The sequence below is a fragment of the Lissotriton helveticus genome, chromosome 4_1, assembly GCF_964261635.1.
Source record: "Lissotriton helveticus chromosome 4_1, aLisHel1.1, whole genome shotgun sequence".
Taxonomy (NCBI): domain Eukaryota; kingdom Metazoa; phylum Chordata; class Amphibia; order Caudata; family Salamandridae; genus Lissotriton; species Lissotriton helveticus.
Genome location: NC_136063.1, coordinates 1,477,784,780 through 1,477,799,725, shown reverse-complemented (window position 1 = coordinate 1,477,799,725; position 14,946 = coordinate 1,477,784,780). Strand labels below are relative to the sequence as shown.

At 44.1% G+C, this 14,946-nt stretch overlaps 1 protein-coding gene across 1 annotated transcript in view; it reads left to right on the top strand.

Annotated features, from left to right (window-relative positions):
• Nucleotides 1-14,946, top strand: part of CAGE1 (cancer antigen 1) — a 1,568,844-nt gene that overhangs the window by 361,156 nt on the left and 1,192,742 nt on the right. The gene's annotated exons all lie outside the window — the stretch shown is intronic.

Below are 14,946 nucleotides of genomic sequence, written 5' to 3'. Positions count from 1 at the left end.
AACATTGGGAGCGAAGAGAGCCTGAGACCAAAACAGACCTGGCTAACAACAGAGGAAGTTTTAAATCAATAGAAGGTACTCCAAATTTGGTCGGCCACTTATTATTCTGGTCATCTAAATCATCAGGAAGTTGCAATAGAAAAGACTGATATAGACTGCCAATTTTTACTTTCTTTCTAACAAATTCGACAATAGTAATTTTTTGGAACATTGTTGGATTTAGAGGAAGCTTTTTATCAAGAAAACTTCTCAATTGTAAATATTTGAAAAAATGATTGGACTGCAAATGGAATTTCTCCTTCAAAAAAACAAAAGATGCCATTTGCCCGAGATCGGCTAAGTCGCCGATCTCCTTCAGACCATGAGCTGTCCAAGTAATTGCAATCCCCTCTTGAAATATCGTTGGGAGTAATCGAAAGGCATTTAATGGGGTATAGTAATTGAGTTGAGGAATATGAAAATGGCGACAAGCTTTTTGCTAAACCGAAAATAATGCCCACAGAACCTTAAATTTAGTTTTTTAAAATAACTCGGTTCTAGGATACGGGTTAATATACCTTTTGTAGAATCTCCCAACAATATTGAGTATATAGATGGTGAGAGATGTACTGGAAGCTCAGCAGCATCACCTAGTAATGGAACGGCAAAATGTTGTACCATAGCTGCCAAATAATAATACATTAGGTTCGGGACTGTCCACCCCCCACGATCTTGCGGAAGACAGGTCCACTTAGCTGCCCTCCTAGATTTACGGTATGACCATAAAAATCGTTGACATATCCTTTCTGCCTTTGTTAAAATTAAAGTGGGAATTAAAAGTGGAATAGATCTGAAAAGATATAAAAATTTAGGGAGGACAAACATTTTGAGAATATTAGATCGGCCAAATAATGAAAGATGTAAATGATCCAGCCGCTCTAATTTATTATGGAGTGAATCAATAATGGGAGAATAATTCAGATCCAAAATCTGATCTATATCAGGAGAGATTTGAATACAGAGGTATGTTGCCTCCATAGTTGTAGGAACATGAGAGATTGGCATCGCCGAAGATTGTAAAATTTGCATCTTTGCGATGTTTAATTTGTATCCAGAAATTGAACCGAATTGAGCAAGATCCTGATGAATCTTCTGGAGACAGTGGACACGAATGAATACATTCAAGTGGAAACTGCAGACACCAGAGTTAGCAAACCCCATAAATTATACAAAATAACATTGCGTATAGAGGGGGACAAAACTAGGAAAATAAGAGGTCCCCTTTGGGAGAACCTATCAAAAGGCTATGATATTCTGCTAGCAGAAAAAGACTAGCCACCAGAGTTTGTCAGGGAGTGCCCTCATGGCGAAGAAATGATTATGCCTGCCTTCTCAAATCACATTCCAATTAATAAAAAAACACATTTGCTAGAAAATGGGCAGTAGCCCAAGCTTCTGCATTATATAAAAATCATGTAGGATGGGATGAGGATTCTCCTCACCATAAAATCCAGTTAAAAAATCAACCTACTGCATAAAGGCAGTATCCTGTTAAGCAAGAAGCTAAAAAACAAGTCAGGGAGATCTTGAATATCAGGGGGTGATTGAAACATGCACCTCACAAATGAAAAATCCTTTGTTTCCTGTCTCCAAGCCAGACGATTCATATCGTCTAGTTTTGGACTACAGACACCTAAACTCCTGCTGCAAACTTTTGCAGTAGAAAGCTCACACAGTACAGCACTAATGAATAACATCGTGCACAAAAAATATAAAACGACATTAGATATCTCAAATGGCTTCTTTTGTTAAAACATTGCACCTGAAAGCAGGTATTTGACCGCTTTCTCAACAATGGGAGCGCAAAACAATTCTGTCGACTCCCACAGGGATTCAAGAATAGCCCAGGATTATTCTCAGCAAGGTTAACAGAGTTACTGCAAATGTATGATGATGAGGCATTATCATATGTCGATGACATCTATCTTACAGACGACGACCTGGAGACACACTTGAAAAGAGTGAACACCATAATACTTGGGTTCGCAGCTGAAGGGTATAAATTCTACTTTAAGAAGTCTTTAAGAATTGCTCATCTAACTGTCCTGTTTTTAGGATATGAATTATCAAGTGAAGGCAAAAGCCTAGCAGACAATTTCTTAGAGAAATGTGCTGTACTCCAAGCTCCAAAACACTGAAGAACTTACAATCAATACTAGGTTTCCTGAATTTCGGAAGAACATACATTCTAAATTATGCAGAGAGGGTTAAACCTCTCTATGAATTAATAAAACCTGATTTCAAACCAATTAATTGGACTCAGAAACACACAGAAATGTTAAGATCATTACAAACAGACATGTTAACTAAAACAAAACTGCAAACACGCGCAAATGAACGCAACCTTGTAATCCGAGTCATCCCAGGAAGATGCGGATTCACATACCTGACCTCTAATGAGGGAGGAACAGTACCAATAGCTTATAAATCACACTTGTACACACAAGCTGAAATGAAATTCAGTTCAACTGAAAAATTCTAACTGCGGTTCAAACTGCTGTAGCAAAAGAAAGAGCCCTCGCACAAGGTAAACGTATAATAATCGTTACACCGGTATCTGCCCTAGAAGCAGTAACAAGAGCAAGCATTCCCAATGCTAAAGCTCTACATCCGAGATGGATACAATGGGTTAATTCTCTTGCTGCATCAGACGTAGTATACAAATTTGATCCTAATTTAAAAACACAAGAATTTCTCCAATATGAATATGACTGTCCACTGCCAACCGAAATCCTGCCTCTGGAACACTACGGCTGTATAATATATACAGACGGTTCAGCACAACCCGCAGTTGGGGGTAATCAAGCATACAGTGCTGCGAGCGCGATTGTTAAAGGTCGTTGGCACGAAGGAAAATTTAGACCACTGGTCACTAAAACTCAATCTCTAGGAGATTGTACAGCTCAGCGAGCTGAACTACTGGCTTTTAAGATGGCACTTGAAAATACCGATCGCGAATTCCCCACACTAATAGTGTGCGATTCATATTACTGCGTTCAGTCTTACAATGAATACTTGCAGAACTGGGTTCAAAACGGCTTCAAAGATGCAAAAGGTGGCACAATCAAGCATAAAACGCTTTGGGAACAAGTAGTTCTTTTACAGAAAGAACTACAAAAGACTCACGTGATACATACACTGAGTCATCAACGTGATGGCGTTCACGTTGCGGGAAATTTATTGGCTGATGAGGCCGCGAAGGCAGCTGTGCAAACGGCTTCTGTAGCTACTATCAACTGGTCAAAAACAAAAATAGACAGCGATATAATGCAAGCTGTCAGTGCTTCAGTAAAAGATGATAGAAAAACACTCCCGAAATGCTTTCCAGTAAAGTACTCATACATAACTGATGCGAATAATGTTCCTTTTGCTCGAATCCCTGGAGTGGGGGATAGGGCGATTCCAACCATGGAACACAGGTTAGAACTAATTTTAGCGGCACACGAAGGGCTCGCTTCTGCCCATGCTGGTATTTCTGCCACAATATCATTAATAAAACAGAGATATTGGTGGCCACGCAAGAGAAAACAAACTAGAAACTATGTTTTAGAATGTGAAATATGCCAAAAAATGAAAGTATCAACAGTGAAACGACCAGCACAGACGCCACTTCTAATCTCAGATAAACCATTAGCATGTGTTTACCTGGACCACTGTGGTCCCTTACAAAGGGATGGCAACTATAAATATATCATGGTCGCAGTGGATTCCTGCACGAGATTAATTTGGATGTGGCCCCAGCGCTCGGCTGATGCCAGAACTGTTATAAAAGATTTGCGAGTCTTTATAGGCACATACGCAATTGGCATGCTACATTCTGACCAGGGTCCTGCATTTTGCTCTCGAGCTTACAAAGACGCCATGACCAGCATGGCCATTGCATTGCGGTACTCTTCTCCCTTCCATCCTGAGGGAAATGCGGTAGTGGAAAGAAAAAACCGTGACATAAAGCAATCTATAACGGTGAGGGTATTAGGTTCAGGTGATGGGTGGGTCAAACATCTAACAAGTGTCCAACGTAGTCTTAACAATCTGCCAAGAAATTCTCTAAAAGGTATCACTCCTTACGAACTATTGTTCGGCACTAGAATGAAAATCCAGGACTTAGATTGTCAGACTTCAGTGGTAAAAGAAAAAGCCTTTGATATCAAAGATTGTTTGGCTGTTTTACAGGACTTAAATGAAACAAGAAGAAGTCTAAGTAACATAAAGTTAAAGCCAACAGCCACTGAAGAAAAACCACCTGTCCCAGCAAGACCTGTCTGGATTCCAAAGATTGGGGATCTAGTCAGAGAAAAGATCGCGGTGAAGAAGGAATTTGGGCCTTCTTACAGAAAAGTAGTACCTGTCTTAGTGTCAGCGGAACAAGATCAGTAGTACTACCGCCCCTTGCTGGTAAAAAGGAGAACAGAGTTGTATCCATCGACCTGGTAAAACCACAATCATGTGGCCAATAATAAGTAGTAGGCCCACTGGACTCCCAAGAAATAGCAGAAGACCAAATCTTGCTACAATCCAAGAGGTTCAAACTGAGAGACTAATCACATTTGATAAACCTGCAGTGAATAAAAAAGGACTATGCAACAAAGCCATGGAACTTGTGCCTCTTGAAACCCAAATTGCAACAGTTCGTCAAGAAACACCTGTCTACAACGATGTAGCCTCAGACTATGCTAATGAAACAAAAAAAATGCAAAGACTAATGAGAATTCGGAAGCAATTCCAACAATTGACAGAACTGTTTCTGGATACTTCATCAATTTCGATGACTTTTCTGATGATCCAAGTGAGCATGAAGAAACGCCAGCAACAAAAACTTTTAAAGAAAAAATTACTGAACTCTTTCATCAACTAAAAGAACCGTATCTGATTTTACCATGGATTGAATTTTGGATTGTGTTAGGTGTACTTTTCCTCCTGCTTTGGCTCATCATGGTTTTATGTTTGGGTATATTTATTGATGGAAAATATAGTACAATGGACACAGCAAGTCAGAACATCAACATGGTCCTAAAGCCTCACAGATCTTCACACATCGAAAAAAGAGAACTGTCATCAGTAAACATCACAGCCAATCCTATACCCGGTGGGGTAGCATGGGACAAAACGGATTATGAAATCTATGGCCCGATTGAGCTCTTGAAATATCCACATCAATACAAGGTTTCCTTAAGTGACTTTGTGACACCAAGTACTTTCTCTGATGATTGGGACTTTGAAAATATTAATAATATGATGTCCAATTTAGTAATGTCAGCAAAATTTACAGAACATGATTATTTACAGGGTTCATCGAACTATGAAGAAATGTACTGTTTTAACCACTATGGTCATCACTATTTGCATAAATCTGCTCAACCTAGACATTTTTTAACTTATAATCAATGGGAACATTGTCCAACACCGCCAAAAGGCAGCTCGAAAACATTTTATGAGAAATTCACATACTTCTCAGGGTTTAACAACAGTGATCCAGAAACGTTTTATTTTAAAATGTTAAATAAGACAGGAATGAAAACAATGTTGACAAATACTAAATTGATTTATTCTGAAAAATGTTATGATAAAATGTCTACATTTGGTTTTGAATTTTGGAAAAACAACATTGAAACAAAAACCATCTGGGGTTCAAAAGACTGGCAGGTACAAGGTCTAGAAGCATTATTTAGAGCCTGCATGATCCCAGAACAGATAATATTCCTGAATGACACCATTCAACAAACAACCTGTCTTGGTTTAGCCAAGATAAAAAACTTAAACAAACCGTCTATTCCGAAGCCCATACCTGATAGTAATAGCACTACAGATGTGGAGATAGACGTATCCGATATTTTTCACCAAAACAGAACAAATCCTGATTGGAAAAAATGGTTGATCTGGCCCACAGACACAAATAACTGTCAAGATAGATTCCTGAACAAAATACAGGGGTTCAAACAGAACAGGCCAGACCCAAGATATTCCCAGAGACAACATCCAGGGATAGTTACAACATATAGTGTAGGAAAACTATGCCTTGAGTGGCTACAAAAATCCACACTGCCAGAAATAAAGCAACACTTGACTTTACTTAAAGAAGGTGCTGACTTGCGAGATTTCATATTGGGACCTCGCAAACAGCGTCAAAAGAGTTTCATATACGCCGGTATATACGCTGCTTACAACGAAGCTTGGAAAGTAACGCAAATTGAAACTGCAGAACAAATATGAGAAATTGATCGTATAAATTTGGAAAAATCCCTTTCTGTAGTGGACAATGGGTTAACGACTCTGTCCTCCAGAATTTATTCACTGGACAGCATTGTATCATCTGCTATTGATATAATAGAGCAGGACTTGCTAATGTTACAACATGGTCAGTCCCAATTACATTCTATTGTACAGCTAGGCTGGATGTTGCAAAATCTGCGTTCAGGTTACGTGCCATAGCGTCTAATCAACACAACGTCATTATTTTCTATCTTTAACCTTACTGATAAACAAATCAGTTTGGCACAAAAAGGAGCAGACTATACAATTCTGAGCATTGAAAAACTTGAGAGATTCCCATTGACAATGTCAGAGAGGCCTGTCATTGAATGGATAATACATGGAACGATTAACAATAACAACTTTCCAGTTTAAATATTGCCAAAAGTATGTACCAGCAGGCCTGTATGAAAGGTTGGGTAAAGGATACATCAAATCTACCTGGAATTTACCTTATACACACAAATGTTATAGTGAAGGGAAAAAAAGAAGTATTCCTAAGTGGTAACAATTGTAAAAAATCACTAAGCGGTACACTTCTGTGTCAAGGTATTAACTTGCATGGAGCCTGCGAAGGTTCATCAAATAACCTTTCATGTCACCTGCACGGCACTCCTGCAACACAGATAGAGCCTTTTTCAGACAGCTTTCCAACGGCAGTTATGTTCTAATAAGTGACCACAGCTGTTGTGGCATGGTGTCAGGAAAAGCCTATCTCTTAACCGTTACTTCCAGGGTCATTTACTGTATGCAAGTATTGGATCCAAACGGCAATCCAGGCATGGAGGCGGCAATATGGCCTTCTTTGAATATCTCTTCTATTCAAATTGATACTTTAAGCAGAATGAAGTCTATTCTTTTACAGACAACTGTGCCCTTAACCTCGTCCAAAGAGACGTATGATCTGCAAGTTGCAAGGACAGCGGCAGAGATATATACCCTATTATCAACAAATTGCCCCGTACATTTCGTAGAAATGTTAGATCAAATTTTAAACATGTCTGATACCAGTGGCATCGCACATGTATTTAAGACAATTGTTTCGGGACTGTTAGCACCCTTTGAAACAGTTCTGGGCATTTTCCTGAATTTTGTACATTCTATATTTGGCCTCTTCTTTTGGGACTCATAGCAGGAATTTTATTTTTGTTCCTTCTGCTTCGATATGGCAAGCCAAGCAACAGACAAAACTCAGGCTACAATGGAAGAAACGATGCTGGCCATACGTTACAGAGAACGGATCACTAAAGTCCTCGGCTTTGCCCGGCTAAGAGATCTGAATACTACCTGGTTTCTTTCATTCAGACCAATCTGGCAAGATTGCATCTTACCTGTGCTTCGATGTCTGCTATGCGGAGAAGAATGCGTGTTAGACGTCTGTCTTACACTACCATCAGCAGTACCTATGGATATCGATTCTTTGCTTGGTTCGGTAACGGCTCATGCAACGTGTTGTCCCCAGCGGCTACCTATTCTGATGACGGCATTCGTTGAAACTTCACCATTACGACTAGGTGGCGGTGAAGTACGAGATGAAAGCAGCACCACACAGGTACAACCTTCTGTGAGCATTGCTGATCCAGACATCGATGATAGCAATGATTCTCACATTTGCACAATTTCAGCTTTTTCGAACTTGGTCGAACTTTCACCTACTGTTGTAGACCATTTTTCACAAGCCTGTCTGATCTGATGTTCTCTCCTAATAACGAGAATAACTTTTAAAACAAACGAGCACACAGCGTTCCCTGAACTCTGAATTCGGCCTTCAGCTTTTGATAAACATACCTACTGAAAACAATTGGAACTATTTTTTCCCCTGAAAGTGAAATTATTTTTCACGTTCCCAAAATATTTACCTTTTTTCTGGCACACGGTACTCTGCTTAAAGTAGAACTATTCTTAGAGAACAGTACTTCTATTTTGAAACTCTAGAGACAATATTTTGATACAGCCTCTAGCACATACGCTCCACCAGTGCCTCTAGCACATGTACAGTATTGTATAAATATGTGATGAAATGGTCTCGACCTTCTTTTCTGTATTAAGAGCTATTTCATAAATGTAATTTTCGCAATTCATTCAGCCAATATTTATGTATGCATTATCTGAATGATACCACTGCTTGAAAACCGTACAGTACAAATTCTCATTTTCGTGTATATACCATATACCATTTCAAATGGAACTTATGTATTTTGGGGTGGGTTGGAAAACACATGCATCGTTTTATGTTTAATATTGCTTAGCATTTAGTAATGATGGACATTAATACGTGGAGTGGGTGCTATGAATCTATCTAGGACCCTAATTAGATATCCCCGATTCATGCCCTTATGTGGTTATAACAAAACATACCCTTATAAAGGCATAAGAATCATATCCATATTCAGGCATAGCCAATGCAGTCCAAATACGGCAAGGCTACTCCCATAGACTCCTAGAAAGTACAACGCGTTCTTTAAACAAACCAAGCCTCCAGCAGCCCGGGAATTCCCCCTGCTTTTGTTTTGATTTGCATAAGAACTCCTGGAGTCCAGAAAGAACTGTTAGTTCTTAGTGACGTCTTATGTCCAACCTTACGTCAAACTCGGCACCTTTCAGGTATAAATATACCAACACTTGCCTTAAGCAAACACACTGTGGTTTGGAGCAGAGCGGCTATCTACTTGCCCAACGCCCAGCTGATGCGAGTGCTGAAGGAAGCCGACCCTCCCATTTGACGCACTGAGAGAGACGCTGTCTTTTCTCCTGCCGAGAAATCCAGCTCCGGTGTTTCTAGTGACCCTTGCGGGTTGCTGGGAGATCGAGTCCTGAGAGAGAGATACAAGACCTCCTTCATTCTATAAACCAAGGTACGGAGCTGATTAAAACCTTAAGAGAATTCTTGATTCAGATTCTTGGCAAAAAACCAACTTAACTAAAACTGCAACTTACTTACTCCTTCCCACGTATTAAGCTTAGGTCAGGTACACCGGGGTAGGCGTATATTAGAAGCACCAGTTGAGTACGTTAGTCAATGTTTTTATGTATGTATATATTTTATCCGTTTTAAAGTATCATATGGCTAAGAAATCATATCAATGCTTTTACAGTATTATTTCATAATACTACTTTCATTGTACGCACTTTACTTCATGATAAGTATTGCAATTGTGGCAATTCATTTCTCTTGCATGAGAAAGAAGACTGCTCAATAAATAACAACTTTTATTGAAAATGCCCGTCTCTCTCTTTCTCTGCACTCCTGGTGAAATTAAGCATGCACGATTGACTGAGTGAAATAGCTGTCTATTGTTTTCACACGACTCTGGAGATATACCCCTAGATTCATCATTGTCCCGTTTTGCGAGTCCTTAATAGCGATCATTAAGGAATCGCTATTAAGGACTTGCAAAACGGGATTCATGTAGAAATCGCAATTTGAATTGCGATTTCTACAGCTTCCTTATTTGCGATTAGCAAATTGCTAATCGCAAATAAGGAATGACTCCCCATTCATTCCTATGGGCCTTTGGGCCCATAGGAATGAATCTGAGAATCTGGCCCTTTGCGAGCCGGATTTCCTTTCATGAATCTAGCTGGTACTCTTTATTCTGAGGGAGCAAAGTTGTCATGTTTATGCGGTTGTCAGAAACTAATCCCTTCTTGTCTAATCAGGAAAGTTAACTCCTTCCTGTTCATTCGAGAATGTTTCTAGTGACCTCTGAGCTAGCTGGCAAACCTAATTAAGTCTAACATATTCAATAGAGACCTAGATGACCTCAGTCCTACGTCTAAACTGCCGTTTATGTTATTCCAATGCGCAGAGCCTATTGGGAATATAGGAACTACGCTACAACATCCTTTGTGTTGACCTCATAAAAAAAAACTTTTGTCAGGCCACACTCTTCCCTTTCAACACATGTAATTCACTCTAAAGATAGGCCGTAAAAAGCCCATAAGACAGGGTACATTGTAATCAAAAAGTAGGACATGTGGTATTACGTTTTACATATCCTGATAGTGAAAAACTCCTAACATCTTTTTTCACTATGGTAAAGCCTACCTCTCCCATAAGATAACATTGGATTACCTTACTAGTCGTAACTTTGGGTTCGGAGCAGGTAGAAATGTCATGTTTAGATTCAAATGAATTATAATTTAAAATCCTTTTTAATAGTAAAGTTAGATTTTAAGTTACAATTCTGAAGGCAACACTTTTAGAAAGTTGGCATTTTCCTGACCTAACCATTTTTGTGCCTCTTCCAGGGTCCTCGGTCACATGACTGTGATTGGCTCTGTTGTTAGGGTTTGTGTATTCCTGTCAGACAGTGAGATAAAGGGGACTGGGTGTAGGCAGGATGTATCCTGATTGGATTGCTGAGTGGCAGAGCTGTTCCCTGTCCCACTTACATTTCAAAGGGCAGCCTCAAGCACACACTTAAAGGAACCTGACACTGGCCTTTTGTCACCCCAGACTTCTTGGAGCCTTGACAGAGGAAGGGCTGACATTTCCAGAAATAGTTGTGGGGGTAGCCTAGAAGATTTCAACACTTCAAAGGCTTGCACCAGGTGTAAATATTGGACCGTCTGAACATTTCTTCAGTATACTCCTGGACCTGGGGAAGACTTCGGAAGGACTGCCTGGACCCCCATAGGACTGACCTGCTGCTTGATGACCTGCCTTGCTCCCTAGAGGACTTTCATGCTGTTAGAGGCTTGCCATGCCGCTTGAACCCAGGACTACCAGAATGACTCCAAGGGCTAGTTGCTGGCCTCCTGAATTAGCCACAGAGACACAACAAGCTCCAGAGACCTTGAACGCTGAACCTGGCGTCTGCTAGAACTAGTCCTAACCCCCCAAGTCGTGCTCTAGGTCCTGAACATTTTAAAGTGGTGTTAGAGGTGCTGCTCCTGCTGATTCCTGAAAGTTAGGTAAGAAACACTTTCACAAAAAAATGCCAGAATAACTGACAGAAGATCGGGATCTACCTGCAGCCGATCCACCCAAGGTGCATCTTAGGTCAGTCTGACTTAGCAGTAACTACAGCTATGTTCGTCTCTGCAGCAGCAAATCCTGTTCAGCAGTACCTCTTAGTGGCAGTATCTGGCCTAGTGAAACCTTCTTTGACTATGGTTTGCAGCTTCATCCCCCTGGGGATTTTTGACTTCCAAAAAGTTGTCTAAGTCCGAAGATAAAAATCTCCACCTGGCTTGAAGGTGACATGCTCCCCATCAATGATGATGACCCCCTCGTCTGGGAAATCCAGCTTCTCCCTCTCTTAGTTTTTACCCACCATTGTGCTGGCTTCACCAAGACATCTTCGATCGCTCCTCGGTGACGACAACTCTTCCTCGTACACAACCTGCTGCCTTGCTCCGCTGAACTCTACATTCTGGAATTTCCTTCAAAATGTCTACTCAGTCCGAAGTTAAGCTGAGAACAGGCCCAATCCACCTTATGTATTGGACTCACACTCCATCGTTGACGGCCTTAACTTTTGACTTTGCCCCATTCGCACATGACCAGATACCTGGGGTTGGGGCTTTGATCTTTTAGGCGCTACCTTTCACTAAAAACCTTAAGAGGAGCGTGGGCAAGATGGCGGCGTGATCGGACGCACCTTCCCGGAGCTCCCGCCAACAGTAAACTATAGCAGTCGGTTCCCGGTGTTGGCGAGATATACTCCTGAGGGCCCGAGACACAGTGGGCTGACGGCAGACATTGTCTTGGCGGAGTTTGGCGCCTATTACCGGTGGCCGAGCGGGAGAGGAGACCGGCAGGGGCGACGCAAAAGGTGGACGGCGAGCTGGTGGGGGTGCGAGGATTCACACCCGACCGAGTGGCAGACCGGCAGCGGCAGAGGGAGAGGTGAGGGGCTGCTGTAGAGCAATCAGCGGTGCGGACCGCGGCTTCCCTCACCGAAGCAGCGGAGGAGGTGACGGCGATCCGGCCGCCCGCCATTTTGTGAGAGCCGGCGGCTGCAGTGACGGGGGCGAGTAACCAGCGACCCTGAAGAACACCATTTGGCAACTGCTGAGGTACGACGTCTGGGGAGGCGGCCAGGCCAGCGGCTGGCGTTGGAAGCTGCCTGGATAGCTGGAGGAGGTCGGTTGTCGGCCCGGGCCAGCCTGCAGAGTACCGGAGGTGAGCCGCCATCTTGAGATTGGGCCTATAGGCCACGGCAACAGAGACTCAGGAGTGCGACGGCCTGCTGGGGCGAAGAGACAGGAATTGGTGGCGGAGGGGCCCGGATCGGTGCCGGTGGGGGGCCCTCCCTTCACAGTTCCTGAGGCTCCCCGGTTGGCGGAACTGGCTGGCAGACGCTGGGGACAATAGGGGGTCCTGTCGGCTGACGGAGGGACATCCCATGGTGTGGAGGTCCCGGAGCCTTTGGTGGACGCACCCCCCGGCAGGGCCCTGCATTGCGGCCTTAGCGGAGAGACCCCCCTGGGAGGAACGAGAAGGACCGGCACTGCCCCCCCAGGCTCGAGGCGGTTGGCGCAGGGACAGTGCCTTGAAGTAGGGGAGCTGTGTGGTGCGGAGGAGGCGGAGGCGGTGGAGTGCTGGAGGCCTGGGTGAGAGAAGCAAATAAGGGCAAGCGTCCTAGGCTGGTGAGGGAGAGCGTTGTGCCCGGTGGGGTTGGCTGTGGAGAGTAGCAGACAGCGTCATCCTCTTGCAGACCGGGTGGTGTGAAACGGGACGTGAGGCTGCGGAATAGTCTGATGGTGGGATAGATTGCTTTGGGGTGCTTTGGAGCAGCCTCGGAGCCCGCTCGGCAACCTGCGGCGAGGGACCTCATGGCAGGATATTGGCTGGTGGTGTGCAGAGGGAGGCCTGGCGTGGTGAGTGGGTCTGAGCTGCGAGGGTCCCCCCTGTCGCGCCCGGTCCAGTCTGGGAACAGAGATGTCCAACGCAAGGGCCCGGCAGGAAAAGACGGTTAAAGACCTCTTTGCCAAGGTCCAATCAAATCAGCAGGCCAAGGACATGGTGGCGAGCACATCTCCCACAGCGAAGGAGCAGGCAGTAAGTACGGAGCCGAGCACTAAAGCATTCCTGGAATCGCTTTTCACCTCTCTGTGGGAGGACATTCACGCCTTGCAGAAGGAGTTCGCGGACGAGATCAAAGACGTCTGCAGGGACGTGATGGCATAGGTGAGCGAGTGGCGGATTTGGAGACCAAGAGTGACTCCCGAGACTCCGCGATGGAGGCGCTACCCCAGGAGATAGTTTGGATTCATGACCAGCAGGTGGACTTACAGTCACATATGGAAGACTTAGAGAACTGCTGCCGTCGCCACAACGTCCGTATTCGAGGCGTGACACAGTCCGAGGATACCAGGGATCTATTTGGTTTCACCAGCGCTCTGTTCAACCACATTTTAGGACGCCCAGTGGATACGGAGATAAGGATAGACCGCGTTCACAGTGTGGGTCCCCCTCGCTCTCCCTCGGCTCCCCCTCCTGACATCCTTGCGTGCGTACAGGACTTTCGCACCAAGGAAGAGATCTTACAGAAGGCGCGGCAGATGCATCCCTTAACCTTTCAGGGGCAAGCTCCGGTTTTGTTCCAGGATTTGTCTGCTCTCACCCTGCAGAAACGGCGGTGCTTCAGGCCTGTCATGACCTTCCTTCAGCAACAAAACATTTCCTACAGCTGGGGTCATCCCTTCCGCTTGATTTTCAGATAGGAAAATGAGCTTCACCAACTCCGGTCCTTGAAAGAGGCTTGCCGTCTGCTGGGACTGGACCCGCCTGCTGAGGCAGAGGAGACGGAGGGGCCTACATTGGAGCCGGATGATGGCAGGCCTCATTGGCGGTAACAGAATAGAAGACGTCGGGTCCGGAAACCCCCAGTGGCGGAGATCAGAGATGGTCAGCGGGCAGCAGTGGAGGCGGTGTCTTCGGGTTCCGAAGCTGAGTTCCGAACTGAGTCATATCATGGCTCGGCTCCTATGTTTGCTATGACTTGCACTGTCGGCGGGAGGAAGGAGGTTTTCTCTGCACTGATAGACTACCCCGATGTTGTACTTTACCAATCATCTCAGGATGATGGACGATGAAGATGATTATGGTTTAAATGTTGGGGGGATGTTCTTTTTTCTTTACTGAGATTTAACAGGGTTGAACTGTTGGGGAAGGGGGGGGGGTTCTAGGTCCAGGCGTGCTGGTATGTGTATGGTAGATTGGGGCTCCTGTTGTTTGGCTGGTGGCGATGGTGGGGCAGCCTCTGGCAGAGAAATCAGATCCTCGGGGCTAGGTATGCTACAGGAGCGTCGTAGAGGTGGGACACAGCAGGTACAGGGCTATTAATTTGCTATGCCAGCGACTGAATTACGTCTCCTCACTTTGAATGTCTGGGGCCTCAACAACCCCGTGAAGCAGAGAGAAGTCCTATTGTTCCTGGAAAGCTCAAAGGCTGATATTTGTTTTCTCCAGGAGACGCATTTATTGTCCAAAGACTGTCACAGGCTGAAATCACGTAGCTTTCCATTATAATTCTTCTCCTCAGTCCCCACTAAAACGGCGGGGGTGGCGATACTAGTGGCCGAGCATTTTAGGGGGAGTTTGTTGCAGAAGGTAGCTGAAATACGAGGGAGACTGCTTTCCTATAGATTCTCCCTGGGGGAAGTCCCCTTTACAGTTAGTTCCGTTTATGCACCCAATGAGGGTTA